Below are 14,718 nucleotides of genomic sequence, written 5' to 3' on the forward strand. Positions count from 1 at the left end.
ACAGTATACGCTGTGAGCCTGACACAAAAAAGCAGACTGATGTTTGACAGTCCAAAAAGTTTTTATTTTTTTAAATGTACACTTACACTACTATTAAACAAGATATGAGTGGTGCCACTGGGCAAGTGGGCACAGTATACGCTGTGAGCCTGGCACACACACTGGCAGGCAGGCAACTGCAATTAGATTACACAAGCAGACTGATGTTTCACAGTCAAAAAAGTTTTTTTTTAATTTTTTTACACTACTGTTACAACAGATATGAGTGGTGGCACTAGTTGGCAAGTGGGTCTGGCACACACGCTGGCAGGCAGGCAACTGCAATTAGATTACACTAGCAGACTGATGTTTCACAGTCAAAAAAGTTTTTTTTTTAAATTTACACTACTGTTACAACAGATATGAGTGGTGGCACTAGTTGGCAAGTGGGCCTGGCACACACGCTGGCAGGCAGGCAACTGCAATTAGATTACACTAGCAGACTGATGTTTCACAGTCAAAAAAGTTTTTTTTTTTAAATTTACACTAATGTTACAACAGATATGAGTGGTGGCACTAGTTGGCAAGTGCGCCTGGCACACACGCTGGCAGGCAGGCAACTGCAATTAGATTACACTAGCAGACTGATGTTTCACAGTCAAAAAAGTTTTTTTTTTTTAAATTTACACTAATATTACAACAGATATGAGTGGTGGCACTAGTTGGCAAGTGCGCCTGGAACACACGCCTGACAGGCAGGCAACTGCAATTAGATTACACTAGCAGACTGATGTTTCACAGTCAAAAAAGTTTTTTTTTTAAAAATATATACTAATGTTACAACAGATATGAGTGGTGGCACTAGTTGGCAAGTGGGCCTGGCACACACGCTGGCAGGCAGGCAACTGCAATTAGATTACACTAGCAGACTGATGTATCACAGTCAAAAAAGTTTTTTTTTAAAAAAAATTACACTACTGTTACAACAGATATGAGTGGTGGCACTAGTTGGCAAGTGGGCCTGGCACACACGCTGGCATGCAGGCAACTGCAATTAGATTACACTAGCAGACTGATGTTTCACAGACAAATTTTTTTTTTTTTAAATTTACACTACTGTTACAGCAGATATGAGTGGTAGCACTAGTTGGCAAGTGGGCCTGGCACACACGCTGGCAGGCAGGCAACTGCAATTAGATTACACTAGCAGACTGATGTTTTACAGTCAAAAAAGATTTTTTAAAAAAAATTTACACTACTGTTACAACAGATATGAGTGGTGGCACTAGTTGGCAAGTGGGCCTGGCACACACGCTGGCAGGCAGGCAACTGCCATTAGATTACACTAGCAGACTTATGTTTCACAGTCAAAAAAGTTTTTTTTTAAAAAATGTACACTACTGTTACAACAGATATGAGTGGTGGCACTAGTTGGCAAGTGGGCCTGGCACACACACTGGCAGGCAGGCAACTGCAGTTAGATTACACTAGCAGACTGATGTTTCACAGTATATAAAGTTTTGTTAAAAAATGTTTACACTACTCTTACAACAGATATGAGTGTTGGCACTAGTTGGCAAGTGGGCCTGGCACACATGCTGGCAGGCAGGCAGGCAACTGCTATTAGATTACACTAGCAGACTGATGTTTCACAGTCAAAAAAGTTTTTTTTTTTAAATTTATACTAATGTTTCAACAGATATGAGTGGTGGCACTAGTTGGCAAGTGGGCCTGGCACACACGCTGGCAGGCAGGCAGCTGCAATTAGATTACACTAGCAGACTGATGTTTCACAGTCAAAAAAGTTTTTTTTTTTTTAAAAATTACACTACTGTTACAACAGATATGAGTGGTGGCACTAGTTGGCAAGTGGGCCAGGCACACACGCTGGCAGGCAGGCAACTGCAATTAGATTACATTAGCAGACTGATGTTTCACAGTCAAAAAAGTTTTTTTTTTAAATTTACACTATTGTTACAACAGATATGAGTGGTGGCACTAGTTGGCAAGTGGGCCTGGCACACACGCTGGCAGGCATGCAACTGCAATTAGATTACACCAGCAGACTGATGTTTCACAGTCAAAAAAGTTTTTTTTTTTTTTAAATTTACACTACTGTTACAACAGATATGAGTGGTGGCACTAGTTGGCAAGTGGGCCTGGCACACACGCTGGCAGGCAGGCAACTGCAATTAGATTACACCAGCAGACTGATGTTTCACAGTCAAAAAAGTTTTTTTGAAAAAAAATTTACACTACTGTTACAACAGATATGAGTGGTGGCACTAGTTGGCAAGTGGGCCTGGCACACACGCTGGCAGGCAGGCAACTGAAATTAGATTACACTAGCAGACTGATGTTTCACAGTCAAAAAAGTTTTTTTTTTAAAATGTACACTACTGTTACAACAGATATGAGTGGTGGCACTAGTTGGCAAGTGGGCCTGGCACACACGCTGGCAGGCAGGCAACTGCAATTAGATTACACTAGCAGACTGATGTTTCACAGTCAAAAAAGTTTTTTTTTTAAAAAAATTTGCACTACTGTTACAACAGATATGAGTGGTTGCACTAGTTGGCAAGTGGGCCTGGCACACACGCTGGCAGGCAGGCAGGCAACTGCAATTAGATTACACTAGCAGACTGATGTTTTACAGTCAAAAAAGTTTTTTAAACATTTTTTTACACTACTGTTACAACAGATATGAGTGGTGGCACTAGTTGGCAAGTGGGCCTGGCACACACGCTGGCAGGCAGGCAACTGCAATTAGATTACACTAGCAGACTGATGTTTCACAGTCAAAAAAGTTTTTTTTTTTTAAATTTACACTATTGTTACAACAGATATAAGTGGTGGCACTAGTTGGCAAGTGGGCCTGGCACACACGCTGGCAGGAAGGCAACTGCAGTTACATTACACTAGCAGACTGATGTTTCACAGTATATAAAGTTTTTTTTTTTAAATTTACACTACTGTTACAGCAGATATGAGTGGTAGCACTAGTTGGCAAGTGGGCCTGGCACACACGCTGGCAGGCAGGCAACTGCAATTAGATTACACTAGCAGACTGATGTATCACAGTCAAAAAAGTTTTTTTTTAAAAAAAATTACACTACTGTTACAACAGATATGAGTGGTGGCACTAGTTGGCAAGTGGGCCTGGCACACACGCTGGCATGCAGGCAACTGCAATTAGATTACACTAGCAGACTGATGTTTCACAGACAAATTTTTTTTTTTTTAAATTTACACTACTGTTACAGCAGATATGAGTGGTAGCACTAGTTGGCAAGTGGGCCTGGCACACACGCTGGCAGGCAGGCAACTGCAATTAGATTACACTAGCAGACTGATGTTTTACAGTCAAAAAAGATTTTTTAAAAAAAATTTACACTACTGTAACAACAGATATGAGTGGTGGCACTAGTTGGCAAGTGGGCCTGGCACACACGCTGGCAGGCAGGCAACTGCCATTAGATTACACTAGCAGACTTATGTTTCACAGTCAAAAAAGTTTTTTTTTAAAAAATGTACACTACTGTTACAACAGATATGAGTGGTGGCACTAGTTGGCAAGTGGGCCTGGCACACACACTGGCAGGCAGGCAACTGCAGTTAGATTACACTAGCAGACTGATGTTTCACAGTATATAAAGTTTTGTTAAAAAATGTTTACACTACTCTTACAACAGATATGAGTGTTGGCACTAGTTGGCAAGTGGGCCTGGCACACATGCTGGCAGGCAGGCAGGCAACTGCTATTAGATTACACTAGCAGACTGATGTTTCACAGTCAAAAAAGTTTTTTTTTTTAAATTTATACTAATGTTTCAACAGATATGAGTGGTGGCACTAGTTGGCAAGTGGGCCTGGCACACACGCTGGCAGGCAGGCAGCTGCAATTAGATTACACTAGCAGACTGATGTTTCACAGTCAAAAAAGTTTTTTTTTTTTTAAAAATTACACTACTGTTACAACAGATATGAGTGGTGGCACTAGTTGGCAAGTGGGCCAGGCACACACGCTGGCAGGCAGGCAACTGCAATTAGATTACATTAGCAGACTGATGTTTCACAGTCAAAAAAGTTTTTTTTTTAAATTTACACTACTGTTACAACAGATATGAGTGGTGGCACTAGTTGGCAAGTGGGCCTGGCACACACGCTGGCAGGCATGCAACTGCAATTAGATTACACCAGCAGACTGATGTTTCACAGTCAAAAAAGTTTTTTTTTTTTTTTAAATTTACACTACTGTTACAACAGATATGAGTGGTGGCACTAGTTGGCAAGTGGGCCTGGCACACACGCTGGCAGGCAGGCAACTGCAATTAGATTACACCAGCAGACTGATGTTTCACAGTCAAAAAAGTTTTTTTGAAAAAAAATTTACACTACTGTTACAACAGATATGAGTGGTGGCACTAGTTGGCAAGTGGGCCTGGCACACACGCTGGCAGGCAGGCAACTGAAATTAGATTACACTAGCAGACTGATGTTTCACAGTCAAAAAAGTTTTTTTTTTAAAATGTACACTACTGTTACAACAGATATGAGTGGTGGCACTAGTTGGCAAGTGGGCCTGGCACACACGCTGGCAGGCAGGCAACTGCAATTAGATTACACTAGCAGACTGATGTTTCACAGTCAAAAAAGTTTTTTTTTTTTTTAAATTTGCACTACTGTTACAACAGATATGAGTGGTTGCACTAGTTGGCAAGTGGGCCTGGCACACACGCTGGCAGGCAGGCAACTGCAATTAGATTACACTAGCAGACTGATGTTTTACAGTCAAAAAAGTTTTTTAAACATTTTTTTACACTACTGTTACAACAGATATGAGTGGTGGCACTAGTTGGCAAGTGGGCCTGGCACACACGCTGGCAGGCAGGCAACTGCAATTAGATTACACTAGCAGACTGATGTTTCACAGTCAAAAAAGTTTTTTTTTTTTAAATTTACACTACTGTTACAACAGATATAAGTGGTGGCACTAGTTGGCAAGTGGGCCTGGCACACACGCTGGCAGGAAGGCAACTGCAGTTACATTACACTAGCAGACTGATGTTTCACAGTATATAAAGTTTTTTTTTTTTAAATTTACACTACTGTTACAGCAGATATGAGTGGTAGCACTAGTTGGCAAGTGGGCCTGGCACACACGCTGGCAGGCAGGCAACTGCAATTAGATTACACTAGCAGACTGATGTTTTACAGTCAAAAAAGATTTTTTTTTAAAAATTTACACTACTGTTACAACAGATATGATTGGCGGCACTAGTTGGCAAGTGGGTCTGGCACACACGCTGGCAGGCAGGCAACTGCCATTAGATTACACTAGCAGACTGATGTTTCACAGTCAAAAAAGTTTTGTTAAAAAATTTTTACACTACTCTTTCAACAGATATGAGTGGTGGCACTAGTTGGCAAGTGGGCCTGGCACACACGCTGGCAGGCAGGCAACTGCCATTAGATTACCCTAGCAGACTGATGTTTCACAGTCAAAAAAGTTTTTTTTTTAAAAATGTACACTACTGTTACAACAGATATGAGTGGTGGCACTAGTTGGCAAGTGGGCCTGGCACACACACTGGCAGGCAGGCAACTGCAGTTAGATTACACTAGCAGACTGATGTTTCACAGTATATAAAGTTTTGTTAAAAAATTTTTACACTACTCTTACAACAGATATGAGTGGTGGCACTAGTTGGCAAGTGGGCCTGGCACACACGCTGGCAGGCAGGCAGGCAACTGCTATTAGATTACACTAGCAGACTGATGTTTCACAGTCAAAAAAGTTTTTTGTTTTTTAAATTTACACTACTGTTACAACAGATATTAATGGTGGCACTAGTTGGCAAGTGGGCCTGGCACACATGCTGGCAGGCAGGCAGGCAACTGCAATTAGATTACACTAGCAGACTGATGTTTCACAGTCAAAAAAGTTTTTTTTTTTTAAATTTATACTAATGTTACAACAGATATGAGTGGTGGCACTAGTTGGCAAGTGGGCCTGGCACACACGCTGGCAGGCAGGCAGGCAACTGCAATTAGATTACACTAGCAGACTGATGTTTCACAGTCAAATTTTTTTTTTTTTTTTTTAAATTACACTACTGTTACAACAGATATGAGTGGTGGCACTAGTTGGCAAGTGGGCCTAGAACACACGCTGGCAGGCAGGCAACTGCAATTAGATTACACCAGCAGACTGATGTTTCACAGTCAAAAAAGTTTTTTTGAAAAAATTTTTACACTACTGTTACAACAGATATGAGTGGTGGCACTAGTTGGCAAGTGGGCCTGCAACACACGCTGGCAGGCAGGCAACTGCAATTAGATTACACTAGCAGACTGATGTTTCACAGTCAAAAAAGTTTTTTTTTAAAATTTACACTACTGTTACAACAGATATGAGTGGTGGCACTAGTTGGCAAGTGGGCCTGGCACACACGCTGGCAGGCAGGCAACTGCAATTAGATTACACTAGCAGACTGATGTTTCACAGTCAAAAAAGTTTTTTTAAAAAATTTACACTACTGTTACAACAGATATGAGTGGTGGCACTAGTTGGCAAGTGGGCCTGGCACACACGCTGGCAGGCAGGCAACTGCAATTAGATTACACTAGCAGACTGATGTTTCACAGTCAAAAAAGTTTTTTTTTTTTTTTAAATTTACACTACTGTTACAACAGATATGAGTGGTGGCACTAGTTGGCAAGTGGGCCTGGCACACACGTTGGCAGGCAGGCAACTGCAATTAGATTACACTAGCAGACTGATGTTTTACAGTCAAAAAAGTTTTTTAAATTTTTTTTTACACTACTGTTACAACAGATATGAGTGGTGGCACTAGTTGGCAAGTGGGCCTGGCAGACACGCTGGCAGGAAGGCAAATGCAGTTAGATTACACTAGCAGACTGATGTTTCACAGTATATAAAGTTTTGTTAAAAAAATTTTACACTACTGTTACAACAGATATAAGTGGTGGCACTAGTTTGCAAGTGGGCCTGGCACACACGCTGGCAGGCAGGCAACTGCAATTAGATTACACTAGCAGACTGATGTTTCACAGTATATAAAGTTTTGTTAAAAAATGTTTACACTACTCTTACAACAGATATGAGTGGTGGCACTAGTTGGCAAGTGGGCCTGGCACACACGCTGGCAGGCAGGCAGGCAACTGCTATTAGATTACACTAGCAGACTGATGTTTCACAGTCAAAAAAGTTTTTTTTTTTTAAATTTACACTACTGTTACAACAGATATGAGTGGTGGCACTAGTTGGCAAGTGGGCCTGGCACACATGCTGGCAGGCAACTGCAATTAGATTACACTAGCAGACTGATGTTTCACAGTCAAAAAAGTTTTTTTTTTAAAATTTATACTAATGTTACAACAGATATGAGTGGTGGCACTAGTTGGCAAGTGGGCCTGGCACACACGCTGGCAGGCAGGCAACTGCAATTAGATTACACTAGCAGACTGATGTTTCACAGTCAAAAAGTTTTTTTTTTTTAAAAATTACGCTACTGTTACAACAGATATGAGTGGTGGCACTAGTTGGCAAGTGGGCCTGGAACACACGCTGGCAGGCAGGCAACTGCAATTAGATTACACCAGCAGACTGATGTTTCACAGTCAAAAAAGTTTTTTTGAAAAAAAAATTACACTATTGTTACAACAGATATGAGTGGTGGCACTAGTTGGCAAGTGGGCCTGGCACACACGCTGGCAGGCAGGCAACTGCAATTAGATTACACTAGCAAACTGATGTTTCACAGTCAAAAAAGTTTTTTTTTTTAAATTTACACTACTGTTAAAACAGATATGAGTGGTGGCACTAGTTGGCAAGTGGGCCTGGCACACACGCTGGCAGGCAGGCAACTGCAATTAGATTACACTAGCAGACTGATGTTTCACAGTCAAAAAAGTTTTTTTTTTAAATTTACACTACTGTTACAACAGATATGAGTGGTGGCACTAGTTGGCAAGTGGGCCTGGCACACACGCTGGCAGGCAGGCAACTGCAATTAGATTACACTAGCAGACTGATGTTTCACAGTCAAAAAAGTTTTTTTTTTTAAATTTATACTAATGTTACAACAGATATGAGTGGTGTCACTAGTTGGCAAGTGGGCCGGGCACACACGCTGGCAGGCAGGCAACTGCAATTAGATTACACTAGCAGACTGATGTTTCACAGTCAAAAAAGTTTTTTTTTTTTTAAAAATTACACTACTGTTACAACAGATATAAGTGGTGGCACTAGTTGGCAAGTGGGCCTGGAACACACGCTGGCAGGCAGGCAACTGCAATTAGATTACACCAGCAGACTGATGTTTCACAGTCAAAAAAGCTTTTTTGAAAAAAAATTTACACTACTGTTACAACAGATATGAGTGGTGGCACTAGTTGGCAAGTGGGCCTGCAACACACGCTGGCAGGCAGGCAACTGCAATTAGATTACACTAGCAGACTGATGTTTCACAGTCAAAATTTTTTTTTTTTTAAATTTACACTACTGTTACAACAGATATGAGTGGTGGCACTAGTTGGCAAGTGGGCCTGGCACACACACTGGCAGGCAGGCAACTGCAATTAGATTACACTAGCAGACTGATGTTTCACAGTCCAAAAAGTTTTTTTTTTTAAATTTACACTACTGTTACAACAGATATGAGTGGTGGCACTAGTTGGCAAGTGGGCCTGGCACACACGCTGGCAGGCAGGCAACTGCAATTAGATTACACTAGCAGACTGATGTTTCACAGTCAAAAAAGTTTTATTTTTTTTAAATTTACACTACTGTTACAACAGATATGAGTGGTGGCACTAGTTGGCAAGTGGGCCTGGCACACACGTTGGCAGGCAGGCAACTGCAATTAGATTACACTAGCAGACTGATGTTTTACAGTCAAAAAGTTTTTTAAATATTTTTTTACACTACTGTTACAACAGATATGAGTGGTGGCACTAGTTGGCAAGTGGGCCTGGCAGACACGCTGGCAGGAAGGCAACTGAAGTTAGATTACACTAGCAGACTGATGTTTCACAGTATATAAAGTTTTGTTAAAAAAAAATTACACTACTGTTACAACAGATATGAGTGGTGGCACTAGTTTGCAAGTGGGCCTGGCACACACGCTGGCAGGCAGGCAACTGCAATTAGATTACACTAGCAGACTGATGTTTCACAGTATATAAAGTTTTGTTAAAAATTTTTTACACTACTCTTACAACAGATATGAGTGGTGGCACTAGTTGGCAAGTGGGCCTGGCACACACGCTGGCAGGCAGGCAGGCAACTGCTATTAGATTACACTAGCAGACTGATGTTTCACAGTCAAAAAAGTTTTTTTTTTTTTAAATTTACACTACTGTTACAACAGATATGAGTGGCGACACTAGTTGGCAAGTGGGCCTGGCACACATGCTGGCAGGCAGGCAGGCAACTGCAATTAGATTACACTAGCAGACTGATGTTTCACAGTCAAAAAAGTTTTTTTTTTAAATTTATACTAATGTTACAACAGATATGAGTGGTGGCACTAGTTGGAAAGTGGGCCTGGCACACACGCTGGCAGGCAGGCAACTGCAATTAGATTACACTAGCAGACTGATGTTTCACAGTCAAAAAAGTTTTTTTTTTAAAAAAAATTACACTACTGTTACAACAGATATGAGTGGTGGCACTAGTTGGCAAGAGGGCCTGGAACACACGCTGGCAGGCAGGCAACTGCAATTAGATTACACCAGCAGACTGATGTTTCACAGTCAAAAAAGTTTTTTTGAAAAAAAAATTACACTACTGTTACAACAGATATAAGTGGTGGCACTAGTTGGCAAGTGGGCCTGGCACACACGCTGGCAGGCAGGCAACTGCAATTAGATTACACTAGCAGACTGATGTTTCACAGTCAAAAAAGTTTTTTTTTTAAATTTACACTACTGTTACAACAGATATGAGTGGTGGCACTAGTTGGCAAGTGGGCCTGGCACACACGCTGGCAGGCAGGCAACTGCAATTAGATTACACTAGCAGACTGATGTTTCACAGTCAAAAAAGTTTTTTTTTTTAAATTTACACTACTGTTACAACAGATATGAGTGGTGGCACTAGTTGGCAAGTGGGCCTGGCACACACGCTGGCAGGCAGGCAACTGCAATTAGATTACACTAGCAGACTGATGTTTTACAGTCAAAAAAGTTTTTTAAAATTTTTTTTACACTACTGTTACAACAGATATGAGTGGTGGCACTAGTTGGCAAGTGGGCCTGGCACACACGCTGGCAGGCAGGCAACTGCAATTAGATTACACTAGCATACTGATGTTTTACAGTCAAAAAAGTTTTTGAAATTTTTTTTTACACTACTGTTACAACAGATATGAGTGGTGGCACTAGTTGGCAAGTGGGCCTGGCAGACACGCTGGCAGGAAGGCAACTGCAGTTAGATTACACTAGCAGACTGATGTTTCACAGTATATAAAGTTTTGTTAAAAAAATTTACACTACTTTTACAACAGATATGAGTGGTGGCACTAGTTGGCAAGTGGGCCTGGCACACACGCTGGCAGTCAGGCAACTGCAATTAGATTACACTAGCAGACTGATGTTTCACAGTCAAAAAAGTTTTTTTTTTTTAAATTTACACTACTGTTACAACAGATATGAGTGGTGGCACTTAGCAAGTTGGCCTGGCACACACGCTGGCAGGCAGGCAACTGCAGTTAGATTACACTAGCAGACTGATGTTTCACAGTATATTAAGTTTTTTTTAACAAAATTTACACTACTGTTACAACAGATATGAGTGGTGGCACTAGTTGGCAAGTGGGCCTGGCACACATGCTGGCAGGCAGGCAGGCAACTGCTATTAGATTACACTAGCAGACTGATGTTTCACAGTCAAAAAAGTTTTTTTTTTAAATTTACACTACTGTTACAACAGATATGAGTGGTGGCACTAGTTGGCAAGTGGGCCTGGCACACACGCTGGCAGGCAACTGCAATTAGATTACACTAGCAGACTGATGTTTCAAAGTCAAAAAAGTTTTTTTTTTTAAATTTACACTAATGTTACAACAGATATGAGTGGTGGCACTAGTTGGCAAGTGCGCCTGGAACACACGCTGGCAGGCAGGCAACTGCAATTAGATTTCACTAGCAGACTGATGTTTCACAGTCCAAAAAGTTTTTTTTTTTAAATTTACACTACTGTTACAACAGATATGAGTGGTGGCACTAGTTGGCAAGTGGGCCTGGCACACACGCTGGCAGGCAGGCAACTGCAATTAGATTACACTAGCAGACTGATGTTTCACAGTCAAAAAAGTTTTATTTTTTTTAAATTTACACTACTGTTACAACAGATATGAGTGGTGGCACTAGTTGGCAAGTGGGCCTGGCACACACGTTGGCAGGCAGGCAACTGCAATTAGATTACACTAGCAGACTGATGTTTTACAGTCAAAAAAGTTTTTTAAATATTTTTTTACACTACTATTACAACAGATATGAGTGGTGGCACTAGTTGGCAAGTGGGCCTGGCAGACACGCTGGCAGGAAGGCAACTGAAGTTAGATTACACTAGCAGACTGATGTTTCACAGTATATAAAGTTTTGTTAAAAAAAAATTACACTACTGTTACAACAGATATGAGTGGTGGCACTAGTTTGCAAGTGGGCCTGGCACACACGCTGGCAGGCAGGCAACTGCAATTAGATTACACTAGCAGACTGATGTTTCACAGTATATAAAGTTTTGTTAAAAAAAATTTACACTACTCTTACAACAGATATGAGTGGTGGCACTAGTTGGCAAGTGGGCCTGGCACACACGCTGGCAGGCAGGCAGGCAACTGCTATTAGATTACACTAGCAGACTGATGTTTCACAGTCAAAAAAGTTTTTTTTTTTTTAAATTTACACTACTGTTACAACAGATATGAGTGGCGACACTAGTTGGCAAGTGGGCCTGGCACACATGCTGGCAGGCAGGCAGGCAACTGCAATTAGATTACACTAGCAGACTGATGTTTCACAGTCAAAAAAGTTTTTTTTTTAAATTTATACTAATGTTACAACAGATATGAGTGGTGGCACTAGTTGGAAAGTGGGCCTGGCACACACGCTGGCAGGCAGGCAACTGCAATTAGATTACACTAGCAGACTGATGTTTCACAGTCAAAAAAGTTTTTTTTTTAAAAAAATTACACTACTGTTACAACAGATATGAGTGGTGGCACTAGTTGGCAAGAGGGCCTGGAACACACGCTGGCAGGCAGGCAACTGCAATTAGATTACACCAGCAGACTGATGTTTCACAGTCAAAAAAGTTTTTTTGAAAAAAAAATTACACTACTGTTACAACAGATATGAGTGGTGGCACTAGTTGGCAAGTGGGCCTGGCACACACGCTGGCAGGCAGGCAACTGCAATTAGATTACACTAGCAGACTGATGTTTCACAGTCAAAAAAGTTTTTTTTTTAAATTTACACTACTGTTACAACAGATATGAGTGGTGGCACTAGTTGGCAAGTGGGCCTGGCACACACGCTGGCAGGCAGGCAACTGCAATTAGATTACACTAGCAGACTGATGTTTCACAGTCAAAAAAGTTTTTTTTTTTAATTTACACTACTGTTACAACAGATATGAGTGGTGGCACTAGTTGGCAAGTGGGCCTGGCACACACGCTGGCAGGCAGGCAACTGCAATTAGATTACACTAGCATACTGATGTTTTACAGTCAAAAAAGTTTTTGAAATTTTTTTTTACACTACTGTTACAACAGATATGAGTGGTGGCACTAGTTGGCAAGTTGGCCTGGCACACACGCTGGCAGGCAGACAACTGCAATCAGATTACACTAGCAGACTGATGTTTCACAGTCAAAAAAGTTGTTTTTTTTTAAATTTACACTACTGTTACAACAGATATGAGTGGTGGCACTAGTTGGCAAGTGGGCCTGGCAGACACGCTGGCAGGAAGGCAACTGCAGTTAGATTACACTAGCAGACTGATGTTTCACAGTATATAAAGTTTTGTTAAAAAAAATTACACTACTTTTACAACAGATATGAGTGGTGGCACTAGTTGGCAAGTGGGCCTGGCACACACGCTGGCAGTCAGGCAACTGCAATTAGATTACACTAGCAGACTGATGTTTCACAGTCAAAAAAGTTGTTTTTTTTTAAATTTACACTACTGTTACAACAGATATGAGTGGTGGCACTTAGCAAGTTGGCCTGGCACACACGCTGGCAGGCAGGCAACTGCAGTTAGATTACACTAGCAGACTGATGTTTCACAGTATATAAAGTTTTTTTTAACAAAATTTACACTACTGTTACAACAGATATGAGTGGTGGCACTAGTTGGCAAGTGGGCCTGGCACACATGCTGGCAGGCAGGCAGGCAACTGCTATTAGATTACACTAGCAGACTGATGTTTCACAGTCAAAAAAGTTTTTTTTTTAAATTTACACTACTGTTACAACAGATATGAGTGGTGGCACTAGTTGGCAAGTGGGCCTGGCACACACGCTGGCAGGCAACTGCAATTAGATTACACTAGCAGACTGATGTTTCAAAGTCAAAAAAGTTTTTTTTTTAAATTTACACTAATGTTACAACAGATATGAGTGGTGGCACTAGTTGGCAAGTGCGCCTGGAACACACGCTGGCAGGCAGGCAACTGCAATTAGATTTCACTAGCAGACTGATGTTTCACAGTCAAAAAAGTTTTTTTCTTAATTTATACTAATGTTACAACAGATATGAGTGGTGGCACTAGTTGGCAAGTGGGCCTGGCACACATGCTGGCAGGCAGGCAACTGCAATTAGATTACACTAGCAGACTGATGTTTCACAGTCAAAAAAGTTTTTTTTTTAAAAAAATTTACACTACTGTTACAACAGATATGAGTGGTGGCACTAGTTGGGAAGTGGGCCTGGCACACACGCTGGCAGACAGGCAACTGCAATTAAATTACACTAGCAGACTAATGTTTCACAGTCAAAAAAGTTTTTTTTTTTAAATTTACACTACTGTTACAACAGATATGAGTGGTGGCACTAGTTGGCAAGTGGGCCTGGCACACACGCTGGCAGGCAGGCAACTGCAATTAGATTACACCAGCAGACTGATGTTTCACAGTCAAAAAAGTTTTTTTTTTTAAATTTACACTACTGTTACAACAGATATGAGTGGTGGCACTAGTTGGCAAGTGGGCCTGGCACACACGCTGGCAGGCAGGCAACTGCAATTAGATTACACTAGCAGACTGATGTTTCACATTTAAAAAAGTTTTTTTTTTTAAATTTATACTAATGTTACAACAGATATGAGTGGTGGCACTAGTTGGCAAGTGGGCCTGGCACACACGCTGGCAGGCAGGCAACTGCAATTAGATTACACTAGCAGACTGATGTTTCACAGTCAAAAAAGTTTTTTTTTTTAAAAAAATTACACTACTGTTACAACAGATATGAGTGGTGGCACTAGTTGGCAAGTGGGCCTGGAACACACGCTGGCAGGCAGGCAACTGCAATTAGATTACACCAGCAGACTGATGTTTCACAGTCAAAAAAGTTTTTTTGAAAAAAAAATGACACTACTGTTACAACAGATATGAGTGGTGGCACTAGTTGGCAAGTGGGCCTGGCACACACGCTGGCAGGCAGGCAACTGCAATTAGATTACACTAGCAGACTGATGTTTCACAGTC

Source organism: Bombina bombina, chromosome 6 (genome assembly GCF_027579735.1).
Source record: "Bombina bombina isolate aBomBom1 chromosome 6, aBomBom1.pri, whole genome shotgun sequence".
NCBI lineage: Eukaryota > Metazoa > Chordata > Amphibia > Anura > Bombinatoridae > Bombina > Bombina bombina.